This window comes from Pristiophorus japonicus, chromosome 3, assembly GCF_044704955.1.
Source record: "Pristiophorus japonicus isolate sPriJap1 chromosome 3, sPriJap1.hap1, whole genome shotgun sequence".
Classification (NCBI taxonomy): Eukaryota; Metazoa; Chordata; class Chondrichthyes; family Pristiophoridae; genus Pristiophorus; species Pristiophorus japonicus.
Genome location: NC_091979.1, coordinates 245355719 through 245370152, shown reverse-complemented (window position 1 = coordinate 245370152; position 14434 = coordinate 245355719).

Below are 14434 nucleotides of genomic sequence, written 5' to 3'. Positions count from 1 at the left end.
TCAGCCTCCTTTCATTACTGGAGACTGAATCTTTTCTTTTCCACAAAGATTTTCCCCTGAGAGCTGGACTCAGGTAGATCCACAGCAACAACAAAACGCAACAACAACCAAGTTTCCAAGAAAATCACAACCGAAAAAGTAACTTCAAGATCCTGAAGATAGCAAAAGGAGAACCCCGAAACCGCGCTTTGACCTGGAAAGACTGTAAAGGCTGTGGTGAGTAATCTCTGGTCCCCAGAACTCCCAACTCAGTTCGGTCGGAAAGGTGGGAGGTTGGGCATTGCACTGCTGTTAAACTTGTCTATACATTTTCGTTGTGTCCGTTTAGTGGGATTTAGGGGGATTGTTTTGTTAGTGCATTGCTGTTTGTTGAGATACACCTTGTCAAATAAATTGGAAGCTTAAAGTTCCTCTTGGAATCGCCTCGTCTCAGTTCTGTTGTATTAGATCTCCTGATCGTGAGTCTTGTGTCAGAACAGTGTAAGGGAAGCCAGGAGCATCTCGAAAACGCTTAACTGTGTGCCACAGGCTAGGGAAGAAAGGGTTTAGGAGTGTTTGACACTCACAGGTGCCTCACAGGCTAGTCATAAGCTGTGGGGACGCACGAGTCTCAAAACCCCCTTCATAAGCTGCGGACACAGTCTCTCCAGGGGTGCTCTTGCAGCACTCAGGATACCTCACAGGCCAGGCATAAGCTGTGAGGGCAGAAGCCCAGAGAGAGACACCCAAGGCACAACACTCCCCAGGTGCAGCAGTTATAATGGGTGACTTTAATATGCACATAGATTGGGCTAACCAAACTGGAAGCAATACGGTGGAGGAGGATTTTCTGGAGTGCATAAGGGATGGTTTTTTAGACCAATATGTCGAGGAACCAACTAGGGGGGAGGCCATCTTAGACTGGGTGTTATGTAATGAGAAAGGATTAATTAGCAATCTCGTTGTGCGAGGCCCCTTGGGGAAGAGTGACCATAATATGGTGGAATTCTGCATTAGGATGGAGAATGAAACAGTTAATTCAGAGACCATGGTCCAGAACTTAAAGAAGGCTAACTTTGAAGGTATGAGGCGTGAATTGGCTGAGATGGATTGGCGAATGATACTTAAGGGGTTGACTGTGGATGGGCAATGGCAGACATTTAGAGACCGCATGGATGAACTACAACAATTGTACATTCCTGTCTGGCATAGAAATAAAAAAGGGAAGGTGGCTCAACCGTGGCTATCAAGGGAAATCAGGGATAGTATTAAAGCCAAGGAAGTGGCATACAAATTGGCCAGAAATAGCAGCGAACCTGGGGACTGGGAGAAATTTAGAACTCAGCAGAGGAGGACAAAGGGTTTGATTAGGGCAGGGAAAATAGAGTACGAGAGGAAGCTTGCAGGGAACATTAAGGCAGACTGCAAAAGGTTCTATAGATATGTAAAGAGAAAAAGGTTAGTAAAGACAAATGTAGGTCCCCTGCAGTCAGAATCAGGGGAAGTCATAACGGGGAACAAAGAAATGGCGGACCAATTGAACAAGTACTTTGGTTCGGTATTCACGAAGGAGGACACGAACAACCTTCCGGTTATAAAAGGGGTCGGGGGGTCTAGTAAGGAGGAGGAACTGAGGGAAATCCTTATTAGCCGGGAAATTGTGTTGGGGAAATTGATGGGATTGAAGGCCGATAAATCCCCAGGGCCTGATGGACTGCATCCCAGAGTACTTAAGGAGGTGGCCTTGGAAATAGTGGATGCGTTGACAGTCATTTTCCAACATTCCATTGACTCTGGATCAGTTCCTATGGAGTGGAGGGTAGCCAATGTAACCCCACTTTTTAAAAAAGGAGGGAGAGAGAAAACAGGGAATTATAGACCGGTCAGCCTGACATCGGTAGTGGGTAAAATGATGGAATCAATTATTAAGGATGTCATAGCAGTGCATTTGGAAAGAGGTGACATGATAGGTCCAAGTCAGCATGGATTTGTGAAAGGGAAATCATGCTTGACAAATCTTCTGGAATTTTTTGAGGATGTTTCCAGTAGAGTGGATAAGGGAGAACCAGTTGATGTGGTATATTTGGACTTTCAGAAGGCGTTCGACAAGGTCCCACATAAGAGATTGATGTGCAAAGTTAGAGCACATGGGATTGGGGGTAGTGTACTGACATGGATTGAGAACTGGTTGTCAGACAGGAAGCAAAGAGTAGGAGTAAATGGGTACTTTTCAGAATGGCAGGCAGTGACTAGTGGGGTACCGCAAGGTTCTGTGCTGGGGCCCCAGCTGTTTACACTGTACATTAATGATTTAGATGAGGGGATTAAATGTAGTATCTCCAAATTTGCGGATGACACTAAGTTGGGTGGCAGTGTGAGCTGCGAGGAGGATGCTGTGAGGCTGCAGAGCGACTTGGATAGGTTAGGTGAGTGGGCAAATGCATGGCAGATGAAGTATAATGTGGATAAATGTGAGGTTATCCACTTTGGTGGTAAAAACAGAGAGACAGACTATTATCTGAATGGTGACAGATTAGGAAAAGGGGAGGTGCAAAGAGACCTGGGTGTCATGGTACATCAGTCATTGAAGGTTGGCATGCAGGTGCAGCAGGTGGTTAAGAAAGCAAATGGCATGTTGGCCTTCATAGCAAGGGGATTTGAGTACAGGGGCAGGGAGGTGTTGCTACAGTTGTACAGGGCATTGGTGAGGCCACACCTGGAGTATTGTGTACAGTTTTGGTCTCCTAACCTGAGGAAGGACATTCTTGCTATTGAGGGAGTGCAGCGAAGGTTCACCAGACTGATTCCCGGGATGGCGGGACTGACCTATCAAGAAAGACTGGATCAACTGGGCTTGTATTCACTGGAGTTCAGAAGAATGAGAGGGGACCTCATAGAAACATATAAAATTCTGACGGGGTTAGACAGGTTAGATGCAGGAAGAATGTTCCCAATGTTGGGGAAGTCCAGAACCAGGGGTCACAGTCTAAGGATAAGGGGTAAGCCATTTAGGACCGAGATGCGGAGGAACTTCTTCACCCAGAGAGTGGTGAACCTGTGGAATTCTCTACCACAGAAAGTTGTTGAGGCCAATTCACTAAATATATTCAAAAAGGAGTTAGATGAGGTCCTTACTGCTAGGGGGATCAAGGGGTATGGCGAGAAAGCGGGAATGGGGTACTGAAGTTGAATGTTCAGCCATGAACTCATTGAATGGCGGTGCAGGCTAGAAGGGCCGAATGGCCTACTCCTGCACCTATTTTCTATGTTTCTATGTTTCTAACCCCTTACACTGGGGAGTCTGGTTTGCCGCATGCTCCTTCCGCTGCCTGCGCTTGTTTTCTGCATGCTCTCAGCGACGAGACTTGAGGTGCTCCCAGATGCTCTTCCTCCACTTAGGGTGGTCTTTGGCCAGGAATTCCCAGGTGTTGCACTTTATCAAGGAGGCTTTGAGGATGTCCTTGAAACGTTTCCTCTGCCCACTTGGGGCTCGCTTGCCATGTAGGAGTTCCGAGTAGAGCACTTGCTTTGGGAGTCTCGTGTCGGGCATGCGAACTATGTGGCCCGCCCAATGGAGCTGGTCGAGTGTGGTCAGTGCCTCGATGCTGGGGATATTGGCCTGATCAAGAACACTGATGGTGCGTCTGTCCTCCCAGGGGATTTGCAGGATCTTGCGCCACAGGGCTGGCAACAGGGGGCCTTGCTTACCCCGGGTATTCTGGCAGCAGTTCTACATCAGTTTCACTGAGGAGCAGTGTGCGCGAAGGCTGCATTTCAGCACGCATCTGGTCACAGAGCTCTGCCATGTGCTGTGACCAGACCTCGAGCCTCACACCAGGGTGAGGACGGCTCTCTCAGTGGCAGTCAAGGTCACCATCGTGCTCAATTTCCACGCCAATGGATCTTTCCAGAGAGCAACGGGAGACATCTCCAGCATCTCCCAGTTTGCTGTCCATTGCTCCATCTGCAAGATTACAGATGCTCTGTACAGAAGGAGGAGGGACTACATCTCTTTCTACATGAGCAGAGAGAAGCAGCACGAGTGTGCATGTGGCTTTGCCAGGATAGCGGGCTTCCCCATTGTGCAGGGTGCCATTGACTGCACCCACGCTGCTTTGAGGACTCCGCCATAACCGCAAAGGCTAACACTCACAATATGTAGTTGGTATGCGACCACACATGTCGAATACTCAGTCAATGCCCGCTATCCTGACAGCAGCCACGATGCCTTCATCCTGCGCCAGACCGGTGTGCCAGCTCTGTTCCAGCCCCTAAACGAAGCTCACGGCTAGTGTTGTACAGCTTTCTTGCTCTTTGCGCTTCATTGCTTTAAATGTCGAATTATACACACATTCAGTTGTAGTAAATGACAGGATCAGGTCTTTTATTCAGACATTCATACCATACAAACCAAGTATGAAAGCTATTGAGACACAAACACTTCACAAGCCAATTTTCTGCTTGTTCCAATTTCCAGTGGCTGCTTGTGAGGCACACGCCTTCCGAATGTCCAGTGTCTAATGTGTGTGTATCAAACTCTCATCTTTGTACCAAAAATTCCTTTTGAACTCTTGTTTCCTTGCATCGTACATACAGACAATTAACATGCAGACGATGTAGAATCAAAATGGCATTGTCCTGAAATCACGACTAACTGGTTTCTGAAGTACTGTACACAAAACAGATCATTTCCTCGCATAATAACAAAGGTACACTCAAGTACTTAACATACAGACAATGATCAGCTACGCATTATCCTGAAGTCAAGTCTCACTGCCATAAATCAACTCCCACCATGAAGTACTGTAAACACACAGGTAATCAGATAGGCACATTTCAATGGCTAAATGGCTCCATATCGTCTATCAGCCTGTTTCGATCCAAACATCCATTTTAATCGAAACTTCAATCTTCCAACATTTAACCCTTTTGATATCTCCAGTGGTATCTGAAGCAAAGCGTTTCAGAAATGTGGGCTTGTGCCCCCACAGCTGGCTGCTTGGAGACAAGGGCTATCCGCTCGCCACCTGGCTCATGACTCCCCTCCGCTACCCCAGCACTCGTACAATGAGAGCCATGCTGCCACCAGGAAAATCATCGAGCAGACCATCGGAGTGCTGAAGCAACGGTTCCACTGCCTTGACCACTCGGGAGGAGCCCTGTAGTACTCGCCTGAGCAGGTGACTATTTTTGTCACCGAAAGCTGCATGCTGCATAACCATCATGAGGGCACAGCCATTGCTACCAGGCATAGCCGCACCACCTCAGGAGGAGGAGGAAGACCAAGAAGAGGAGCAACAGCAGGAGGACGAGGAAGAGCAGGAGCAGCAACAACTGCGATGGAGGAGGCAGTGACTCCATCACGACCCTGCAAGGGAAGTCTGCGACCGTCTCATCAGAGCTCATTTCCACTGATTTCCATCCCACTTCCTGGTTCCTCTGGAGGTCCCCATCACCACATCAATTTGCCCTTTCATACCAAAATCACAAGACTGAAATGAGAGACAACAGCAAACATCAAACATTCCAATCACCATTTCTCAAACAGCAATAAAATGTATAAGTGTATTTATGCATCACCCTTGTGCATTTCCTTATAGCCCCTTTTTTGTTGACCTATTCTACTACTTATCCGCAGTGTGTCTCCTGTGGCTGCAGCAGGGCTGGTGGAAGGCTGCTGTGTGTCAGGGCCAGAGACGACAGATAGCCTTGCAGGACGTCCTCGACCAGCTCTAGGCCTGGAAGGCCCGGCTGCAGTCTACACCACCTCAGGCTGGGCGGCAGCAGTCTGGGTTGACTGGGTGACGGGCAGCGACAAGTGCAATGGCAGAGTGGCAGTGATGGGATTAGGAATGCTGTCATGCTGAGAAAGGACACCAGGTGCCTGCTCCACTGACCCAGTGCCACTCCCCCGGGGCAGCCATCTCAGCATCCCCACTAATCTGCTGCAGGGCAGATTGCTGGACTGCTGCAACACCGTGAGATCCTGGGTCGACTGTGGTGGACCCAGCGGCGAGGGCAGCAGTCAGAGCTTGCGGGCATGCAGCTGATACTGCATGACATCACCAAGATGTTGCGTGCATCAAGCTGAGACTGCATGAGAGCAGTCTGAGCTCCATGTGAGCAACCATTAACTCTATTGCAGCACCGAGACATTGCATTGCTTCCGCCTGTGCCACAATAAAAGCTGCCACATCGCCCATGACACACATCATGATGTCTGGATTCATATGATCTGTCTGGGAGGCCACTATTGTCTGCTCACTGGCAATGATGGGTTCCATGGGGTGCGCAGACCTGTGCACAATGCGGGAGGCGGATTCCTCCACGCTCCTCACCACTTCCGACAGGCTCTCAGGCACCTTTGCTATTGGACCTATCATAAGAACATAAGAAATAGGAGCATGAATAGGCCATTTGGGCTCTTCTAGCCTGCTCCGCCATTCAATAAGATCATAGCTGATCTGATCATGGACTCAGCTCCACTTCCCTGCCCGCTCCCCATAACCCTTTACTCTCTTATCGCTCAAAAATCTGTCTATCACCGCCTTAAATATATTCAATGACCCAGCCTCCACAGCTCTCTGGGACAGAGAATTCCATAGATTTACAACCCTCTGAGAAAAGAAATTCCTCCTCATCTCAGTTTTAAATGCATGGCCCCTTATTCTGAGACTATGTCCCCTAGTTTTAGTTTCCCCTATGAGTGGAAATATCCTCTCTGCATCCAGTTTGTCGAGCGCTCTCATTATCTTATGTTTCAATAAGATCACCTCTCATTCTTCTGAACTCCAATAGGTCCAACCTACTCAACCTATCTTCATAAGTCAAGCCCCTCATCTCCGGAATCAACCTCGTGAACCTTCTCTGAACAGCCACTAATGCAAGTATATACTTCCTTAAATACGGAGACCAAAACTATACACAGTACTCCAGGTGTGGCCTCACCAATACCCTGTACAGTTGTAGCAGGACTTCTCTGCTTTTATACTCTATCCCCCTTGCAATAAAGGCCAACATTCCATTTGCCTTCCTGATTACTTGCTGTACCTGCATACTAACTTTTTGTGTTTCATGCACAAGGATCCCCAGGTCCCTCTGTACTGCAGCACTTTGTAATTTTTCTCCATTTAAATTATAATTTGCTTTTCTATTATTTCTGCCAAAGTGGATAACCTCACATTTTCCCACATTATACTCCATCTACCAAATGTTTTCCCACTTAGCCTGTCTATATCCCTTTGAAGATTTTTTTGTGTCCTCCTCACAATTTGCTTTCCCACCCATCTTTGTATCATCAGCAAACTTGGCTACATTATACTCGATCCCTTCATCCAAGTCATGTCGGAGTACATGGCCATCACCCTTTGTGTGAACGCCTCCCCATTGAGTCCTCATCTGAGTCCTGTGCAGCAAAACTCGCCCTTTGGGGAGATGGTTCCTGAGGTTCCCTTTCCCCTTGACCGAACTGCAGCCCGCTAGGTTCCGGTGCATCACCCAGTGCAGACCCCTGTACTAAGCTAACCTCTAATGACCACGTAGTGCCAGTATCTGAGCTGGTGCCTACGGGTGAGAGACACAGTGCTTGGCTCCTCCCCCCCCACCCCTCATCCACATCCCCCACTTCTTCTTCCTCCTGACTCGTTTGGGGGGGCGGACTCAGGCACAGGCTGCTCATCGGCTGGCTGAATATCTGAAAGCATAAGTGACGCAAGAGTCGCGTTAAGGTGAGGGCAGGGGAATAGGAATGGAGCAAGGAAGGCAGACAGAATGAGGAGCTGGAAAGTGATGAGGCCTTCTGGTTTAATGGGGGAAGTGTGATGAGAAGAGGGGATAAAGATACCATTGTCGCCCCCAGCGGGCTCAACGTCTCCGCCATCCATGCCGTCCACCACCTGCGGGCCAATGAGCCGCAGCACTCGCTCCTCCAGGTCAGTCAGCTCACGCAGTTCAGCTTCCCCCCCTCCAGTCTGCTGCTGCTCCATCCTGTTGTGTGCCACCCTGGTCTGCAAAAGAAGGCCTGTGTGAGTAAGAGTCCAGTTATGTATGTGGCCTGCCATCGTTGAATAGCTGTGAATGTAGGAAAGGCGAGAAATGAGGCTGTGACGGTGGGTGGGTACAGATGGTTGGTGGTTTCTTGCTGGGTTAAGTGCTGGTTTGCAGAATGTGCACAGACAGAGGCTCAGGGGCTGGTATGTAAGAATTATGCAAGCACCTTGACCACCCAACTGAGGTCGTTGAATTTCTTCCGGCACTGTGTTTGGCTTCTGTCACCCACGGTGCTGGCCAACACCTCTGCCCACATGACCCTAAAACCTGTGGCGTTGGCCTTCTCCCAGATGGAGGGAACAGTGCCTCCCTCCTTCTCTCCACTGCACCGACCAATGGCTCCAATGCCAGGTCATTGAACTGGCTGGCCCTTCTAAGAGGAATTGGAGCAGCCATCTCAGACCTTCCTTCCAGCTCTCGGTGAACTCCAGCAATGATGAAAATGACCAGGTGCTGCCTGAAACGACATCCCTTTTAAGAACTGGAATCAGCAGGAAGCTGATGATCGTTGAATGAAAGTCAGCTGAACTTGGAGGCAGCCCCGGTAATAGCGCCCCTCGCCCTCCCCCCATTAGCGCCTCAGATACTGCCTCCCTTCATTTCTGAGGTGGAAATGCCCAATTTCCCACAATTTTGCAGCCCATCTCACCTGGCGCTAAATGTTCAAAAAGATAAAACTTAGCGACGAACTTCGCGCCCTCAGTTTCTCCAGTCTCTCCATGTAACCGAAGTCCCTCATCCCTGGAACCATTCTAGTGAATCTCTTCTGCACCCTTGCCAACGCCTTGATATCCTTCCTAAAGTGCGGTGCCCAGAATTGAACACAATGCTCCATCTGTGGCCCAACCAGTGGTTTGTAACAGTTTAGCTTAACATCCTTGCTTTTGTAATCTATGCCTGTATTTGTGAAGCCCAGGATCCCATATGTTTTTTTTTACAGCTTTTTAAAGATTATTGTATGTACTTATCCAAATGATCTTCCACACTCTGCCTCAATAGCAGCTTGTGCTAAAGCATCCCATGTACTAACAACTGTTTGTGTGAAAACATGTTTTCTCACTTCACCCTTCATTCGGTTAGTGATAATTCTAAGCTTATTCCCTTGCTACTGATTTCTCTATCAGTAGAAACACTCTTTCACTATTTACCCTCCGAACCTTTCATAATCGTCTCGAGTGCGTTAATGCATTGTGAGCGCATTTTGGGGGGTAAATATTCTATCCGAATAATCACTGTCCAAACTGTTTCTTATATAGTGCAGTATTCTATACAAACAAACTAATTCACGTAGTGTTTTGATAGTGAACTAGAATATAGTGACGACAAGATCCAACACCGCCTCCAGTGCGCCAGTGCAGACTTCGGCTGCCTGAGGAAAAGAGTGTTTGAAAACCAGGCTCTCAAATCCACCACCAAGCTCATGGTCTACAGGACTGTAGTAATACCCGCCCTCCTGTATGGCTCAGGAACATGGACCATGTACAGTAGACACCTCAATTCGCTGGAGAAACATCACCAACGATGTCTCCACGAGATCCTACAAATCCCCTGGGAGGACAGACGCACCAACATTAGTGTCCTCGACTAGGCCAACATCCCCAGCATTGAAGCACTGACCGCACTTGATCAGCTCCGCTGGGCAGACCACATAGTTCGCATGCCAGACACGAGACTCCCAAAGCATGCGCTCTACTCGGAACTCCTTCACGGTAAACGAGCCAAAGGTGAGCAGCGGAAATTTTACAAGGACACCCTCAAAGCCTCCCTGATAAAGTGCAACATCCCCAATGAAACCTGGGAGTCCTTTGCCAAAGACCGCCCTAAATGGAGGAAGTGCATCCGGGGGGGGCGTTGAGCACCTCGAGTCTCGTCGCCGAGAGCATGCAGAAATCAAACGCAGGTAGCGGAAAGAGCGTGTGGCAAACCAGTCCCACCCTCCCTTTCCCTCAACGGCTATCTGTCCCACCTGTGACAGAGACTGTGGTTCTCGTATTGACTGTTCAGCCACCTAAGGACTCATTTTTAGAGTGGAAGCAAGTCTTCCTCGATTCTGAGGGACTATGATAATGATGAGTGTCCGGGGTCATTCATGCAAACCTGTACACCATGCAAATTCACTGGGATACGGCCCCTCGTGAAAGTCGGAACAGGGGCGCTAAAGGGTTGGCAGCCATGAGCGCTGGCATTTGTGCTGCTCGGCAATTTCATTGTGTCTGGGTATTGGCGGTGCTGAGGAGTATCGCCCGGGAGCGACGCGCGGTGTGCAACACCTTCAGTATCGACACGGCGGCAATATTCGGTTTGCGCTGCACCCATAGCGCCCCCTAGTGACCCCGGCAGAGAAAGCTGGCGTGCAGAGCTGTCCCAGGGCACTAAGTTAAGGAATGACTGCATGTGCGATTTAACTTTATTTGGGGTGAGTAATGTACAGGGAATGTTTTTGTGCCGATTTTCTTTTCCGCAGGGAGGCCTCTCTTAGGGCACTATGAAGCCAGATCTTTAGCTCCAGATATTCAGTTGCTCACCCAGCCTAGCGCCCTGAGTGAAGTGTGGAACGTTTCCCTTAGCGCCCCGCTTCACTCTCAGGGCATAGCTGCTGAATTTTTTGGCTGCTGCGCAAACCATTTCCCGGCGTGAAATTTATCCACCGCCCGACAAAAACGCCTCAAAAAACGGTCAACCTGATTTCCAGCCCTAACTCTTGGCCTTAAGCAGTGCCTTGCTTGAAAGGCCACATCCACAGCATGAGTGCGGAGCTACACCATTCTTTTCTTTCTCTCTGCCTCCTCTGAGTCCCCACTCCAGCAACATCCCAGAGCTTGCAAAGCTGTGAATCAAGGCCCAGAGATACACGCAGGCCTGCTGAGGGTTCAGGTTGTACAGGGCTGTGGGGTGGGGGGTTGTTGGAGGTGGGCCGCAAGAAGTCCCTGGTTCTGTTAAGAGTATCACTGATGTAATCAAACAGAATATTTCAGAATTCGCTTGGCACTTATTGTCTCAATCTGAGCGCTAATACGACAGATCATTTGTTGGGCCTCATTCGAAATAAAGAAAGACTTGCATTTATATAGCGCCTTTCATGACCACCGAATGTCCCAAAGTGCTTTAAAGCCAATGAAGTACTTTTTGAAGTGTAGTAACTGTTGTAATGTAGGAAACGCAGCAGCCAATTTGCGCACAGCAAGCTCCCACCAACAGCAATGTGATAATGACCAGATAATCTGCTTTTGATTTGTTCATTGAAGGATAAATATTGGCCATGACACCAGGGATAGCTCTTCTTCGAAATAGGTGCCACAGGATCTTTTACGTCCACCTGAGAGGGTAGACGGGACCTTGGTTTAACGTCTCATCCGAAAGACGGCACCATCTGACAGTACAGCACTCCCTCAGCACTGCACTGGAAATCTCAGCCTAGAATTTTAGTGCTCAAGTCCCTGGAGTGGGACTTGAACCCACAACTTTCTGACTCGGCAGTAAGAATGCTACCCACTGAGCCACAGCTGACACTAAGTACTTCACAGATAATTATTTGCTTTTGAAGTGCAGTCGTTGTTGCTACGTCGACAAACCTGAGCGCCGGTTGCACACAGCAAGATCCCACAAACAGTAAATGAGATGAACGGCTCGTTAGTCTGTTCTTTTATTTTGTGCTGGTGTTGGTTGAGGGCCAGATATTGTCTGTGCCAATGGCAGAATTCCCTGCTCTTCTTCAAACGTGCATGGAATCTTTTTATACCCACCTGAAGAGGCAGACAGCTTTGATGTCTCGCCCAGCAACAATCTCCCAGTGTTTAGCTCGTGAGGAGCAGTGGAGCATCGCCTCCCGTTACCAAGCACTTAATCCAGCCGCACTGATCCAATGCCTCAATTACACTTTGGAAAGCAATGATTTGTGTTCGCCTGCAAGAACAAGTCAGTCTCACGATCCTAATCCTTTATTTTTGTGCAAAATTTGCAGTCAATGCGAGGTCAGGCTCATTACCTTTTGAAGGCAGACACTGCTGCACCTTTATTATAATCACAGATCCTTTAAATAGAGGTTGCAAATGTAACAATCTCAAGTTTTCCACCACTCAATTAGAAACTGCTATTTCATCAAATTGTCAGCCTGCCCATTCATGAAGTCCTAATTCGGTAGTGCCAGACACTAATCATTCTCTCCTCCAGCGATATTCAGCTTTAGCGCTCCAAGAGGAAAGCAGAGCGCTAATTCAAGTGCTAACTACTTCTCTTCAGGTGCTAAAGTCTGAGAGTGGGGCGGTAGTGCCAGACGCTGAACAATTTTGAGCGCATTGGTAACGGCATCAGAGGCTGCTGTCCTCGCTTAAAGGGCAGGGCCAATGATGCTGCACGAGCCGGTTGTTGGCAGTTCTGTGTTGCAAGGCGACCTGCGCGACTGCCATTACAGCCCCAAACACTCTCACACAGTGGCGATCTTGCTGGGGCATCTTGCGCCAGTGAAACATGACACACTTTGCCCAGGCCCCAGACTGATGTCAATTGTAAAGGTTGCGCTGGCTGAAAACCATTCCCTTTAACTACCGCTCCCCTAGCAGCCAGCCGCGTACACCACGCCTCCTCTTGCAGGCGTTGTCGGCGCGAGGCAATATACAGCCGGGGCCGAGAGTCAATTTCACATCCGGGGCGCTGCGCACTTTATGGCGTCACGATCGGCGAGGTGCTAGAGGCCGAGGCGCTCAGAGTTAGCGCCAGCGCTAAACCAGGCACTGAGGTTCGCGGGCGTCGCTGCATTTGCCGCGCCCTGTCACTAACCCCTTAGGGCCCCCACCAGTCGCTAACGGGAGGTGCTAACCTACCGAATTTCTAGTCCCTAATTTTCAGATATAAAGATTCACTTTTTTTTTTGTTCTTCTGGGCTCCCTACCCCTGGCCATGGTGATGGAGAGCCTATCAGTTCTGTGCATCTGCCAGTGCAGCTGTGCACTCAAACAGTGGAAAATGCCCAAGAGCATTTCACTGTATTGTGCCAGGTAAGGTAATTGAGACAAAATACTTGGGGATGTTCAAATTGCAGCTGGGTGCTTTAATGGTGGTGGTGGGGGCGGGGGCGGGGTGGGGAATGTGGGGATGGGGGGGAATTAAGATAATAGAGGGTGGAGTTTGTGATGGACTGCATGGCCTTTTCTTATGTCACTCACTATTTTCCCCTCATTCCTGCCAGCATGACTGAGATCAGGAATTCACCTCATGGGACACAAATGTGTGTTCTACCATTCTGATTATCCTTTAGTTGGCTGGTTGCAGAATCTTACTATGTACAAAATGGTGTCATTGGCTGTAATGTATTTGCTTCATGGGTTCTTTGCTTAAGAATTCATAGCAACATATTGCTATTAAGAACTAGTTGGTTTATTAGCAAAAGGTTTAACAATCACACTACACATTACCAGTTCATCCACAAGGCTCACAACTGCATACCTCATCGTGGATCCCCCGAACCCAACTGGCTTGGGTTTTATTGAGTCTTGTGAACATCACGTGACTGGCTAAGTCACTCCTAACTCAACAACTCTACAAACCTGTGAGCATACTCACTGGTGCATATATTGCAGATAGCAAATGCAATGAGAGCATATGGCATAGATTCATCAGGATGACACCAGAGATGGGGAACTATAGTTATGAGCAGAAACTCGAGATACTGAAACTATTTCCCCTGCAGCAAAGAAGGCTAAGAGGTGATTCAATGGAGATTTTTTAAATTATGAAAGATTTTGAGAGGGTGAGTAGAAAAAAAAAACGATTTTCTTTGGTTAAGTCAGTGCTAAGAGGTCATCAATTTAAAATTGTCACCATGAGAGTGGGAACAGATGATAGGAAAATCATTCTTTCGGCAGGTAGTTGGAGCATGGGTTGCTTGGCCACGGGGAGTGGTGGAGGTAGAGTTCCTTGCATCTTTGAAAGGAGCGACAGATAAACAACAACAACAACTGGTATTTATATAGCACCTTTAGCGTGGTGAAGCGTCCTAAGGCACTTCACAGGAGTATTATGAGGCAAAACATTTGATACCATACCACATAAGGAGAAATTAGGGCAAGTGACCAAAAGCTTAATCAAAGTGGTAGGTTTTAAGGAACATCTTAAAGGGGGAAAGAGTGATAGAGAGGTTTAGGCAGGGAATTCCAGAGCTTACGATCCAGGCAACAGAAGCACGGTCAACAATTGGTTGAGTGATTATAATCAGGGATGCTCAAGAGGGCAGAATTAGAGGAGCGCAGGTATCTCGGGGGGGGTTGTGGGGCTGGAGGAGATTACAGAGATAGTGAGGGGTGAGGGCCATGGAGGGATTTTAAAACGAGAATTTTGAAATCAAGGCGTTGCTTAATTGGGAGCCAATGTAGGTCAGTGAGCACAGGGATGATGGGTGAGCGGGACTTGG